The sequence below is a fragment of the Sinohyriopsis cumingii genome, chromosome 13 (genome assembly GCF_028554795.1).
Source record: "Sinohyriopsis cumingii isolate HCF-2022 chromosome 13, ASM2855479v2, whole genome shotgun sequence".
Lineage (NCBI taxonomy): Eukaryota > Metazoa > Mollusca > Bivalvia > Unionida > Unionidae > Sinohyriopsis > Sinohyriopsis cumingii.
The window spans coordinates 57,142,206-57,154,676 of record NC_142973.1 but is presented as its reverse complement, the minus strand read 5'-3'; the positions used below and the strand labels follow the sequence as shown (position 1 = coordinate 57,154,676).

General features: G+C 36.8%; 1 protein-coding gene across 2 annotated transcripts in view; it reads left to right on the top strand.

Moving 5' to 3' along the window:
* Positions 1–3,077, top strand: part of LOC149785634 (very-long-chain 3-oxoacyl-CoA reductase-like) — a 41,008-nt gene extending 37,931 nt beyond the window's left edge. Inside the window, exons 11-12 of one of the 2 annotated variants that reach the window (XR_016425428.1) lie at positions 652–692; positions 1,762–3,077. The gene's annotated coding sequence lies outside the window, so the exon portion shown is untranslated. The remainder of the gene's footprint in view (positions 1–651; positions 693–1,761) is intronic. The other variant, XM_089979451.1, reaches the window with a different exon arrangement.
* Positions 3,078–12,471: the final 9,394 nt, after the last annotated feature.

Here is a 12,471-nt window from a genome sequence, read left to right as displayed (position 1 = left end):
CATGAAAAGAACATAATTTTGTTAAACTGATAGCATCATTCAACTTTGGTGTCAATTGCTGACACATGTTAGCACATACATTTCAGAAGATCAAGCTAAGCAACCTGATCTAACCTGTCTGAGGCATGAAAAGTAAGGATTTTGCAGTCTCATGTATTTCTCCTGTGACGTGATTCAGAAAATGCAATTTCACATATTTCTCCTGTCACATGGTTGAGAAAATATAGTCTTGTGTAATTTTCTCATTACATGGTTGAGGGAATGAAGTCTCGTGTAATTCTCCTGTGGCATGGTTGAGAAAATTCAGTCTCGTGTAATTTGCATGTGACATTTTTGAGAAAATGCTTTCTCATGTAATTCTTTTATGACATGGCTGAGAAAATGCCAAATATAATGGTAATGAGGAATGGCAACATGCACCATTGCCTTCTCAGTAGTATGGATAATTTTTCATCAAGTTCACAGCAAGCACAAATTCTATGAAAATTTATATCCATGAAGAAAAGTGAAATTGCAGTATGATCAAATACTGATTTAGGCCCCAGTTTCAGAAATATCAGTGTGTTTTTTGTTTAGATGAAATATCACAAATTTAAAACAAATATTCACAGGTTTCTTGAGCTTTGCTGCAAATTTATTCTGTTTTTTCAGTGGTCCAGGATTTGAAGACAGTGATGTCATAGAATTAGAATGTATGTGCTTTAGTTTCATATACTTAGTCATTATTCCCTCATCTCAGCCATCCATATTCCTTCCTTCCTGCTTTTGTAATGTTTGCTTTGAGATTTACTAACAATAGTTATGTTTAGTCAGTGGGATGATTGCAAATGGGTCATTAAAAACAGAGGGCAAATATATTTTTATTTGTAATTTTTATATGAATCAAAACATCTTAAAGTGTCATTTACAAAATATGCATGTTTAGATAATAGTTATACTTTTAGAAAGAGGTGGCAAGATGTTCATGAAATATATGATACTTGACAACCCATTTATGAAAGAGCACTATTGGATGAAGTAATACTCCAAAAATGGCTTGTGTAACATTTCATCAATGATGTTCCAAACTCCTTGTCTTTTAGTGTGTTGGTATATTTTGTACTCCTGCCCTCTGTGAAGCAGGGTATGTAGAAATCCTGTGTCCATCAGTCCTTCCATCTATCTTACAATCTCAGGGCTAACTTTATATTTTTGTTTATATAACTTAGCTTTTAATTGGTGCCATATAGCCAGTATTGTACTGACATGCTGTTAAACTTTGATACATCCATTGTTATGACTCCTTAGTCTTAAACTAAGTAACAAAAAAGTGTAAAAATCAATCAGCCATGTTAAGAAGTTTGTTATCACTGTTCTCCCTAAATAGAAAGACGTATTGACATGGAATTTCATCCTGAAGACTTTGTATGGTGTCTTGTTGGTCCCAAATGATATCACCATAAAATCCATACATGTTTAAAGGGATATTGCTGGTAGGCAAGTAAATTGCAAATACTTGCTCATGTAAAGTTCCCATAACTAGCAATTAGATTTGATTTGTGAAAATATTGATATTAAATAAATTATTCAACATTTGTGTATACAGTAATTTTTGTCAGACCTTATTTATTTATATCTGCCAGAATTTGTAAAAATTTGATGTGGTAGAAGAAAAAAGTTTTGGTTTAGTCATTAAAACTCATTGCATAGTCAACATTCAATAAAATCAATACTGAAAATACTCAATAAAATCCATTGATTATTGCCCCATTTTCTTTTAAGGCTTTCATTGAAGAGAAACTACCAGGATCAATCACAATGAAAATGATACAGTCAGCCATGCTTTCAAGGAGGGAAAAAGTCAAGCAGAAATCACAACACAAGAATAAATAAGGATGTGCAAAGAAATAACAGTACAAGTTTTTTTGCAAATTAATTTCAAGTATATATGAATTTTTTTAATTACTGTAAGCACCGATAGACATGTAAATATTAATCATTAAAAAGTATTTTTTATCAAGTTGAAAGAAAGCTGTAAGGAAGAATCATTTAAACAGATAATTAGCAATTTTTAATCAGGCAAAAGGTTTGAATGTTAAATATAGTTTGGACTATGAAATTTATGAAGATGAAACATGAATGCATACATCTGTGATAGTCATATGAATCAGAGGATAAAAACTCTGTAAAGGTCATGTCAGCAGGGTTGTCAGGGAAGCTGAAATACAAGTGATAATAGACATAATTTTAATTTTCGGATGCATGAAGATTCCAGCAACCATTTCCACGGTATGTTTTCTTTGTTGGTGTAAATCTTTTTTATTTGATCTGTTTCAACAAAGTAAGTCTCAGTCATGTATAATGTGAGCTATCAGACAAAGCTCAAGTAATTTTGATGGGATTAGGTGTAGTCGCTTAGGATAGATCTTAGCAACCAAGGAGATTAAGACACATGTTAATCGATTGTAAGCTCCTAATCATGGATTTGATCTCAAGACTAATTACACACATGTGTGATCAGACATGTTTGTGAAACTTATTACTCGGCCTATTTTTAATCCATCATTATTGTGAATCCTACAGCGATGTTTGGAACGCTTGCATATTATCTCATACCATATTTAGAAAAATAGTACCAAGATTTTGGAACTTGTTTTGTTTGTCAGAGGAATACAAACTTCCATGTCAATCATCATAAAATGCCAATAATCATAAAATCACTTGTTTTTAAGTGTCGTGTAGAGATTTACTTGCATTTTTAAGTGATTATCATATGTGTACTTTTCTGACGGCAACTTTACATAATTTCTTTGCTGGCCAGTACAAGGGGCACAGATGAGCAGGATTTTTGTGAGACTGGCCAACACGGAAATTAAGAGTTGCCTTTAGTTTTTATAAATAAAAAAGAGCATGCTAAAGAGAGACTGAGAGATTTGTTGAATGATTCATCGAATATTACATTGTCCTCTGCTCAACTTACCAAAGCTAGGCTTTAATAAGTATATCATTACTTGTTGTAGTAATATCAGTACAATTTCTTTTTTTTGCTGAAGGTGTATGATTCATTAATTTAAAATATATTTTTTCCTCTCTTTGAAGTAATGTTTTTTTTTATTATACCCATGACTCAGTGAGGATACATAGTTATCCTTGTATCCATATGTCCTCAGTCAGTCTGTCCATCTGGCACACAATCTCATTAACACAAATTGCCCAACATCTTCTGATAGAAGGACATGAAACATAGTAAATATTTTGGTAATCACCCAGTGATTAACATATCAACAAATCACTGCACACATATGAGTTATTACTGTTCTTCACTTGTAGCTGAATCCAATGTGGCAGAATTTGTGAACACAGCCATGTTTTACAGATTTCAGTAGATTGTCATGAAAACAGGTTAAGATAAAATTATCAGATGTACATATCAACAAATCAGTTTGCTTCTGCAATTTTTCTTGGAGTTTTTGCTGTTTGACTGGTCTCACGGTTTTGAATGGATTATCATGAAACTATGTACTTGTTATGACCCTCTTCTTAAGATGTGGCATAATTACAAATTACCACAGTTACAACTTTTGTTAGAGTTATTGTCCTTTTTGTACTGAATCATGATGCTGTATAAGACTCAATTTTGTGAATTAAATTTGCAGTTTTTGTATGGATCACTTTGAAACTTGGTAAGATGCATAAACTGACAAATCTTTTTGCTTCCTTGATATTGATGATAGTTATTTCCCTTTTATAATAGTTATATCCCTTTTTGACTTACAGCTTGATGACAGAATTTTGTGAATGCAACCTCTGTTGCAGTTTTTAGTGGATTGCTCTGAAATGTAGTACATGTTATTGATATCATCAGCAGATAAGCATTTGGATCTGGCATTGTATCCACACTATTTGCTTATATCACTGTCAAATAGACATCTCCATCATCGGTAAAGGTGGGAGAGGCAGGTGTATATTTATGTGAACCAATTGTTTCCATTTGTGTAGTTTTTATATTGTTTGTAATGAACAGTTTTGAGGATATTTATTAATAATAACGAAGTATGATGCCTTTTGAGAAGATTCACATAAAGTTTGATCACTGTTCATTGGAACATATGGGAAATATGAATGGTCAGATGTATATTAAAAATTAAATGATGGTGATTTGTATAATCACTGCATATCATAAAAATTTTACAGTAAACTCCCGATCTACACTTACCCAGATCTCGCATTTATATAAATTAATATTAACACCCAAGCAGAAAAATACACATTGAGACTCGCATCATTTCTTTATATATGCTTACCTGCAGATGGGTTCCCAGGCATGAACTGACATTTTGTATGTGTTCGACCATAATGAAGATTTGGCTCCCCTTTAATGAATGGATTTGAACAGCGCAGATTTAACATACATGAGATTTCTAATGAATGTAATATAAGTGTAAATCGCAGGTTTATTGTATATATTTATATCAACGCCTATCTCTGTCTTTATGATAAATACATTCCTTAAAAGTTATAATATATCTTTATATTTGCATATCCTTCTGTCTGTATAGAATTGAAGAACTTTTCATTTTATGATAAACATCCACAAAAGTATTGATTTTGTGTTACATATAAACTAAAATAATAAGATCTTTTTTATTTTCTGAATTCAACACCAAAGTATATCGGATTAATGAAGCTGTGGAGAGATTACATTAGGTGACAAAAAAATACCTCAGAATACATATTCATGCAATATTTACTTGGTAACCTTTATTGAAATAATAATATATAACAATTAACTTTTAAGTTCAAGATATTGTAGAAAAAAATGCTTCAAAAATTGAGAATAAATTTAAATTTTTATGGTAATGCACTTTTTTAAGTGATTGAATCCATTAACAGTTTAAATATTTTAACTTCATTTTATAACCCAATTTAGTATTTATTGAATGAAATATATGGACACTTTGCAGTTTTGCGTTTCTTCAGATATCCTTCACAAAGCTGGGAAAATGTCTTTACATCTATTTCAGTGTGTTAAATTTATTTAGTAAATTTGATATAAACAAAACATAATGGTGTATGTCAGATATATGATGTTTTCCTTGGAGTAGGAAATTTATAGCCTGCAAACAGAATGTCTGATTGTTTCCTATGGAACTTAATATATATTTCAAAAATCTTGATAAAATTAAACACACACACACACACACACAGATATATATATATATATATAGATATATAACATTATACTCTTTATAATTGCAATTCTTTAAGATTTAAAAAAAAAATTATTACATTTTCTAATGATCAGTTTTAGAGCCTTATTTAAGTGTATGCATTCTTGTTGAGGGCATTTGCTATATAGCTATATATAGAACAGGGGATTCTCTATCTGTAATCTAATAGCTATGTCAGTTTTTAAAAAAATAATTCTACCATTGGTAGGCGATTTAAGGTTTTGGACGGAATGGACTTGATCTTATCTAACTGGGCACATGTGAGCTGAGTAGAAAAGTTCATTATTCAAAGCAAAGGATGTTTTGTTTGGCGTGCGAATGACTCTTGGATTTTATGGTCCCATGAGTTCCTTGTGGCTTGGCCAAATAATTATTATCCCGACATGTGAGTAACCAATTTTCATATCTTTAAATCAATTTTCGTGTTCATTAATAGTTTAGGCTACCTACAGGGTTACCTACAAATGAAAGTAAGACTCTTGGTAGATAGTTATAGTGATGGGGTCCAATAGTCAAATAGTGCAAGACATCAACCCAGACAGTTACATTGGTGAAGTATCAGGATTTTCTCCCACCCACCCCCTCATCTGAGTCCAATTGTTCTAATGTTCTTCTTTGAAGCCGCCCTCCTCCCAATCCCAGTCTCCATTTACCTATAGTTTTAAATTTATTTGTAACAAGCTACGGTGAAAGTGCTGTACAAAATAGCCACAATGTTTTTCTTGGCCAAGATTTAGTTTCCCAACTGTTTTCTCAAATCTAGTCAAAGAATTATTTATCGTCAGAAAAACTACAACGATTTGTTATTAGATTTTGTCAAATCAGTTTATTCAATTTTCCAAATAAAATATAAATCCACCATATTTATTTCATTTTAAAGGCATTCGGTGTGTATGCCTTTCGATTCAGTGTTTACATTAGTTAGTTTGCACATGACGTTATTTATAGAAGTTAGTATTTAAAGTAGTTCTCCATAAGTGTATACTGAAAATAAACGCAACTGGGCCTGATCACATGGCTATGTTCGGACAAATAGAGATCACCCCAACATTTAACAACTGATGCAGCTGCCATTGCTAATAGTGTAAATATTAAGTACAAGTAACTTGAAAATAGGAGAATCAGGATAACTGTCTTCTCTGAGAAATTTAATATTTTAATGAAACATGTAATGACATATTTTGTGACCATCTTGTCCTTTACTATGCAATATTGCCTTTTGATGCCTGGCCTTTCCTGCACAGCCCATTACTGCACAGTCATGCCTTTGATGCCAAACCCATTACTGTGCAGTCATACCTTTGATGCCAAGCCCATTACTGTGCAGTCATACCTTTGATGCCAAGCCGATTACTGTGCAGTCATACCTTTGATGCCAAGCCCATTACTGCACAGTCATGCCTTTTATGCCAAGCCCATTACTGTGCAGTCATACCTTTGATGCCAAGCCCATTACTGTGCAGTCATACCTTTGATGCCAAGCCCATTACTGTGCAGTCATACCTTTGATGCCAAGCCCATTACTGTGCAGTCATACCTTTGATGCCAAGTCCATTACTGCACAGTCATGCCTTTGATGCCAAGCCCATTACTGCGCAGTCATACCTTTGATGCCAAGCCCATTACTGTGGTCATACCTTTGATGCGAAGCCCATTACTGCACAGTCATACCTTTGATGCCAAGCCCATTACTGTGCAGTCATGCCTTTGATGCCAAGCCCATTACTGTGCAGTCATGCCTTTGATGCCAAGCCCATTACTGTGCAGTCATGCCTTTGATGCCAAGCCCATTACTGTGCAGTCATATCTTTGATGCCAAGCCCATTACTGTGCAGTCATGCCTTTGATGCCAAGCCCATTACTGCAGTCATACCTCTGATGCCAAGCCCATTACTGTGCAGTCATGCCTTTGATGGCAAGCCCATTACTGCACAGTCATACCTTTGATGCCAAGCCCATTACTGCACAGTCATGCCTTTGATGCCAAGCCCATTACTGTGCAGTCATACCTTTGATGCCAAGCCCATTACTGTGCAGTCATACCTTTGATGCCAAGCCCATTACTGTGCAGTCATACCTTTGATGCCAAGCCCATTACTGTGCAGTCATACCTTTGATGCCAAGCCCATTACTGCACAGTCATGCCTTTGATGCCAAGCCCATTACTGCGCAGTCATACCTTTGATGCCAAGCCCATTACTGTGGTCATACCTTTGATGCCAAGCCCATTACTGCACAGTCATACCTTTGATGCCAAGCCCATTACTGTGCAGTCATGCCTTTGATGCCAAGCCCATTACTGTGCAGTCATGCCTTTGATGCCAAGCCCATTACTGTGCAGTCATGCCTTTGATGCCAAGCCTATTACTGTGCATTCATATCTTTGATGCCAAGCCCATTACTGTGCAGTCATGCCTTTGATGCCAAGCCCATTACTGCAGTCATACCTCTGATGCCAAGCCCATTACTGTGCAGTCATGCCTTTGATGGCAAGCCCATTACTGCACAGTCATACCTTTGATGCCAAGCCCATTACTGCACAGTCATGCCTTTGATGCCAAGCCCATTACTGTGCAGTCATACCTTTGATGCCAAGCCCATTACTGTGCAGTCATACCTTTGATGCCAAGCCCATTACTGCACAGTCATATCTTTGATGCCAAGCCCATTACTGCACATTCATGCCTTTGATGCCAAGCCCATTACTGTGCAGTCATACCTTTGATGCCAAGCCCATTATTGTGCAGTCATACCTTTGATGCCAAGCCCATTACTGTGCAGTCATGCCTTTGATGCCAAGCCCATTACTGCACAGTCATACCTCTGATGCCAAGCCCATTACTGTGCAGTCATGCCTTTGATGGCAAGCCCATTACTGCACAGTCATACCTTTGATGCCAAGCCCATTACTACACAGTCATGTCTTTGATGCCAAGCCTATTACTGTGCAGTCATACCTTTGATGCCAAGCCCATTACTGTGCAGTCATGCCTTTGATGGCAAGCCCATTACTGCACAGTCATACCTTTGATGCCAAGCCCATTACTGTGCAGTCATACCTTTGATGCCAAGCCCATTACTGCACAGTCATACCTTTGATGCCAAGCCCATTACTGTGCAGTCATACCTTTGATGCCAAGCCCATTACTGTGCAGTCATACCTTTGATGCCAAGCCCATTACTGTGCAGTCATACCTTTGATGCCAAGCCCATTACTGTGCAGTCATGCCTTTGATGCCAAGTCCATTACTGCACATTCATACCTTTGGTGCCAAGCCCATAACTGTGCAATCATGCCTTTGATGCAGAGCCCATTACTGCACAGTCAGACCTTTGATGCCAAGCCCATTACCGTGCAGTCATGCCTTTGATGCCAAGCCCATTACTGTGCAGTCATGCCTTTGATGCCAAGCCCTTTACTGCACAGTGATACCTTTTAATACAGAGCCCTTTACTGCATAGTATTGCTTTTTGATACCATGCCCTTTACTATGAAGTCATGCCTTTTGATGCCAAGCCCAATATTGTGCAGTCATGCTTTTTGATGCCAAGACTTTTACTATGAAGTCATGCCCTTTGATGCGAAACCCTTTTACTATGAAGTCATGCCATTTGATGCCAGTTCATTACTGTGCAGTCATGCCTTTTCATGCCAAGCCTTTGACTATGCAGTCTTGTCTTTGGATGCCAAGCTTTTTACTGCAGTCTTGCATTTTGATGCCAGTTCCTTTACTGCAGTCATGCCTTTTGATGCCAGCCCTTTACGGCAGTCATGCCTTTTGATGCCAGTCCTTTTACTATGAAGTCATGCCTTTTGATGTCAAGCCCCTTTACTATGAAGTCACCACTTTGATGCCAAGCCCATTATTGTGCAGTCATGTCTCTTGATGCCAAGTCCTTTCCTGTGCAGTTATGCCTTTTGATGCCAAGCCTTTTGCTGCAGTCGTGTCTTTTGATGCCTATCCCTATACTGCCTTTTGATGACAATCCCTTTACTGCAGTCATGCCTTTTGATTCCAAACCCATTCCTGCAGTCATGCCATTTAATGCCAGTCCCTTTACTGCAGTCATGCCTTTTGATGCCAATCCCTTTACTGCAGTCATGCCTTTTGATCTTAAACCCTTTACTGCTGTCATGCCTTTTGATGTCTATCCCTATCATGCCTTTTGATGCCAGACCCTTTGCTGCAGTCATACCTTTTGATGTCATACCCTTTACTGCAGTCATGCCTTTTGATGTCAAACCCTTTACTGCAGTCATGCCATTTAATGCCTTTCCTTATCATGTCTTTTGATGCCTATCCCTATTGTGCCTTTTGATGCCAGTCCCTTTGCGGCAGTCCTGTCTTTTGATGCCAGTCCCTTTGCTACAGTCATGCCTTTTGATGCCAGTCCCTTTGCTACAGTCATGCCTTTTGATGCCAGTCCCTTTACTGCAGTCATGCCTTTTGATGCCAGTCCCTTTGCTACAGTCATGCCTTTTGATGCCAGTCCCTTTACTGCAGTCATGCCTTTTGATGTCAAACCCTTTAGTGCAGTCATGCCATTTGATGTCAAACCCTCTACTGCAGTCATGCCATTTGAAGTCAAATCCTTTACTGCAGTCATGCCATTTGATGCCTATCCTTATCATTCCTTTTGATGTCAAACCCTTTACTGCAGTCATGCCATTTGATGCCATCCCTTTACTGCACTCATGCCATTTGATGCCATCCCTTTACTGCAGTCATGTCATTTGATGCCTATCCCTATCATGTCTTTTGATGCCTATCCCTATTGTGCCTTTTGATGCCAGTCCCTTTGCTGCAGTCATGTCTTTTAATGCCAGTCCCTTTGCTACAGTCATGCCTTTTGATGCCAGTCCCTTTGCTACAGTCATGCCTTTTGATGCCAGTCCCTTTACTGCAGTCATGCCTTTTGATGCCAGTCCCTTTACTGCAGTCATGCCTTTTGATGCCAGTCCCTTTACTGCAGTCACGCCTTTTGATGCTAAACCCTTTACTGCAATCATGCCATTTGATGTCAAACCCTTTACTGCAGTCATGCCATTTGATGTCAAACCCTTTACTGCAGTCATGCCATTTGATGTCAAGTCCTTTACTGCAGTCATGCCATTTGATGCCTATCCCTATCATGCCTTTTAATGTCAAACCCTTTCCTGCAGTCATGCCATTTGATGCCATCCCTTTACTGCAGTCATGCCATTTGATGTCAGACACTTTACTGCAGTCATGCCATTTGATGTCAAACCCTTTACTGCAGTCATGCCATTTGATGTCAAACCCTTTACGGCAGTCATGCCATTTGATGTCAAACCCTTTACTGCAGTCATGTCATTTGATGTCATACCCTTTACTGCAGTCATGCCATTTGATGTCAAACCCTTTACTGCAGTCATGTCATTTGATGTCAAACCCTTTACTGCAGTCATGCCATTTGATGTCAAGTCCTTTACTGCAGTCATGCCATTTGATGCCTATCCCTATCATGCCTTTTAATGTCAAACCCTTTCCTGCAGTCATGCCATTTGATGCCATCCCTTTACTGCAGTCATGCCATTTGATGTCAGACACTTTACTGCAGTCATGCCATTTGATGCCATCCCTTTACTGCAATCATGCCATTTGATGCCAGTCCCTTTATTGCACAATCATGCCTTTTTGAAATCTTTCATGACACGTTCTATCAAGATGCCCAGTACTACCAAAATAAAGTTTTTTCATCATAATTAACACTTATGTGGCTGATAGAATGAAACTGGAAAGTAAATATGAAATAAACCTTTAATCACATAATTAAAACGACTGTGCAGTTAAATGTACAGTTGTCTTTTGAATGTAACAAGATGTCCACCATTGGTAAATATTTAATAAGTATCCCATGGTAACAGTGGGAAATCAGTTAAAAATTCTAATACTGTGAATTCTCTATTTTCCATGGTGTACCAGTTTTTGTGAATTTCATGGTTGCTACAAATAAAAAATTAAGGATGCAGTGAACATGATCCTTCCGCAAAATGAAAATGACATTTTCAAACCCACTTTTGTAGAATCAAAATGACATATTCCCAGATCCACTTCTGTGGAAATTACACATTCCCTAATCCACTTCTATGGAAATTACACATTCCCTAATCCACTTCTATGGAAATTACACATTCCCAGATCCACTTCTACAGAATTAAAACAACACATTCCCAAATCCGTTTTTAATGGAATCAAAATGACATGTTCCCAGATGCATGAATTCAAGTACTGATCAATAAATGATTTGATTTTTGCAAAACCACAAAAATTTATATTCATGAAAAATAGGTGAAGTCAAGGTATTACAGTTGAAAGATTTATTTATATCTGAGATGAGTCAGTACCCTTCTTTGAACCATTTCCATTAATTGTGGTCAGTGTTTCATCAGAATGGAGGTAATTGGAAGCAAAACCTATAGCTTTGAAGTGATGCTGTGCACTAAAAATATGACATGGATTTTTGTTGACTCTTTATGGTCATTTACATGATTTCAAGAAAATGTGATTGACAAATATGCAAATGAAGTCTTTTGAATATTCAGCTATTTCAGAAGTATCCAGACTATGTATTGTAAAATCTCAATAGCATGTATTGTACAATCTCAATTTGAGGAGTAATTTTGAAACATTTTGGTGAAAAAGAGTTAGGAATTTTTACTCACCTGATTTTGACCTTTGGTAACCTGGGTTACAATTCATGAAAGGCTAACTTTATACAAAATATGCCTTCTCTATACCGAAACAGGAAATGTGTGCATTATAGTAACTAGGGCAGAAGAGGGAGTTGGTTTTTTTTCTGTATTACTATATGAGATGCACTGGACTACATGTACAACACTTTATATGAGCTTGCATTATAACATTACGTCTGATTCGAGGTATATTACATTATAATATTACATGTGATTTGAGGTATATTAAATGACACAAATGAGCTTACATTATACAGTAGAACCTGTCTTGAAAGACCACCTCTTTTGCCAAAAAATTATGGTCTCTCAAGACAGGTGGTCTCTCATAACAGGTCATAATCCTATATAATCAATAAATTTGTTCACTGAGAATGTGGTCTCACAAGACAGGTGGTCTCACATAGCAGTGGTCTTTCAAGACAGGTTTTACTGTAATATTACATGTGATTTGAGGTATACTAAATCACACCAATGAGCTTACATTATAATATTACATGTGATCTGAGGTATACTAAATCACACCAGTGAGCTTACGTTATAATA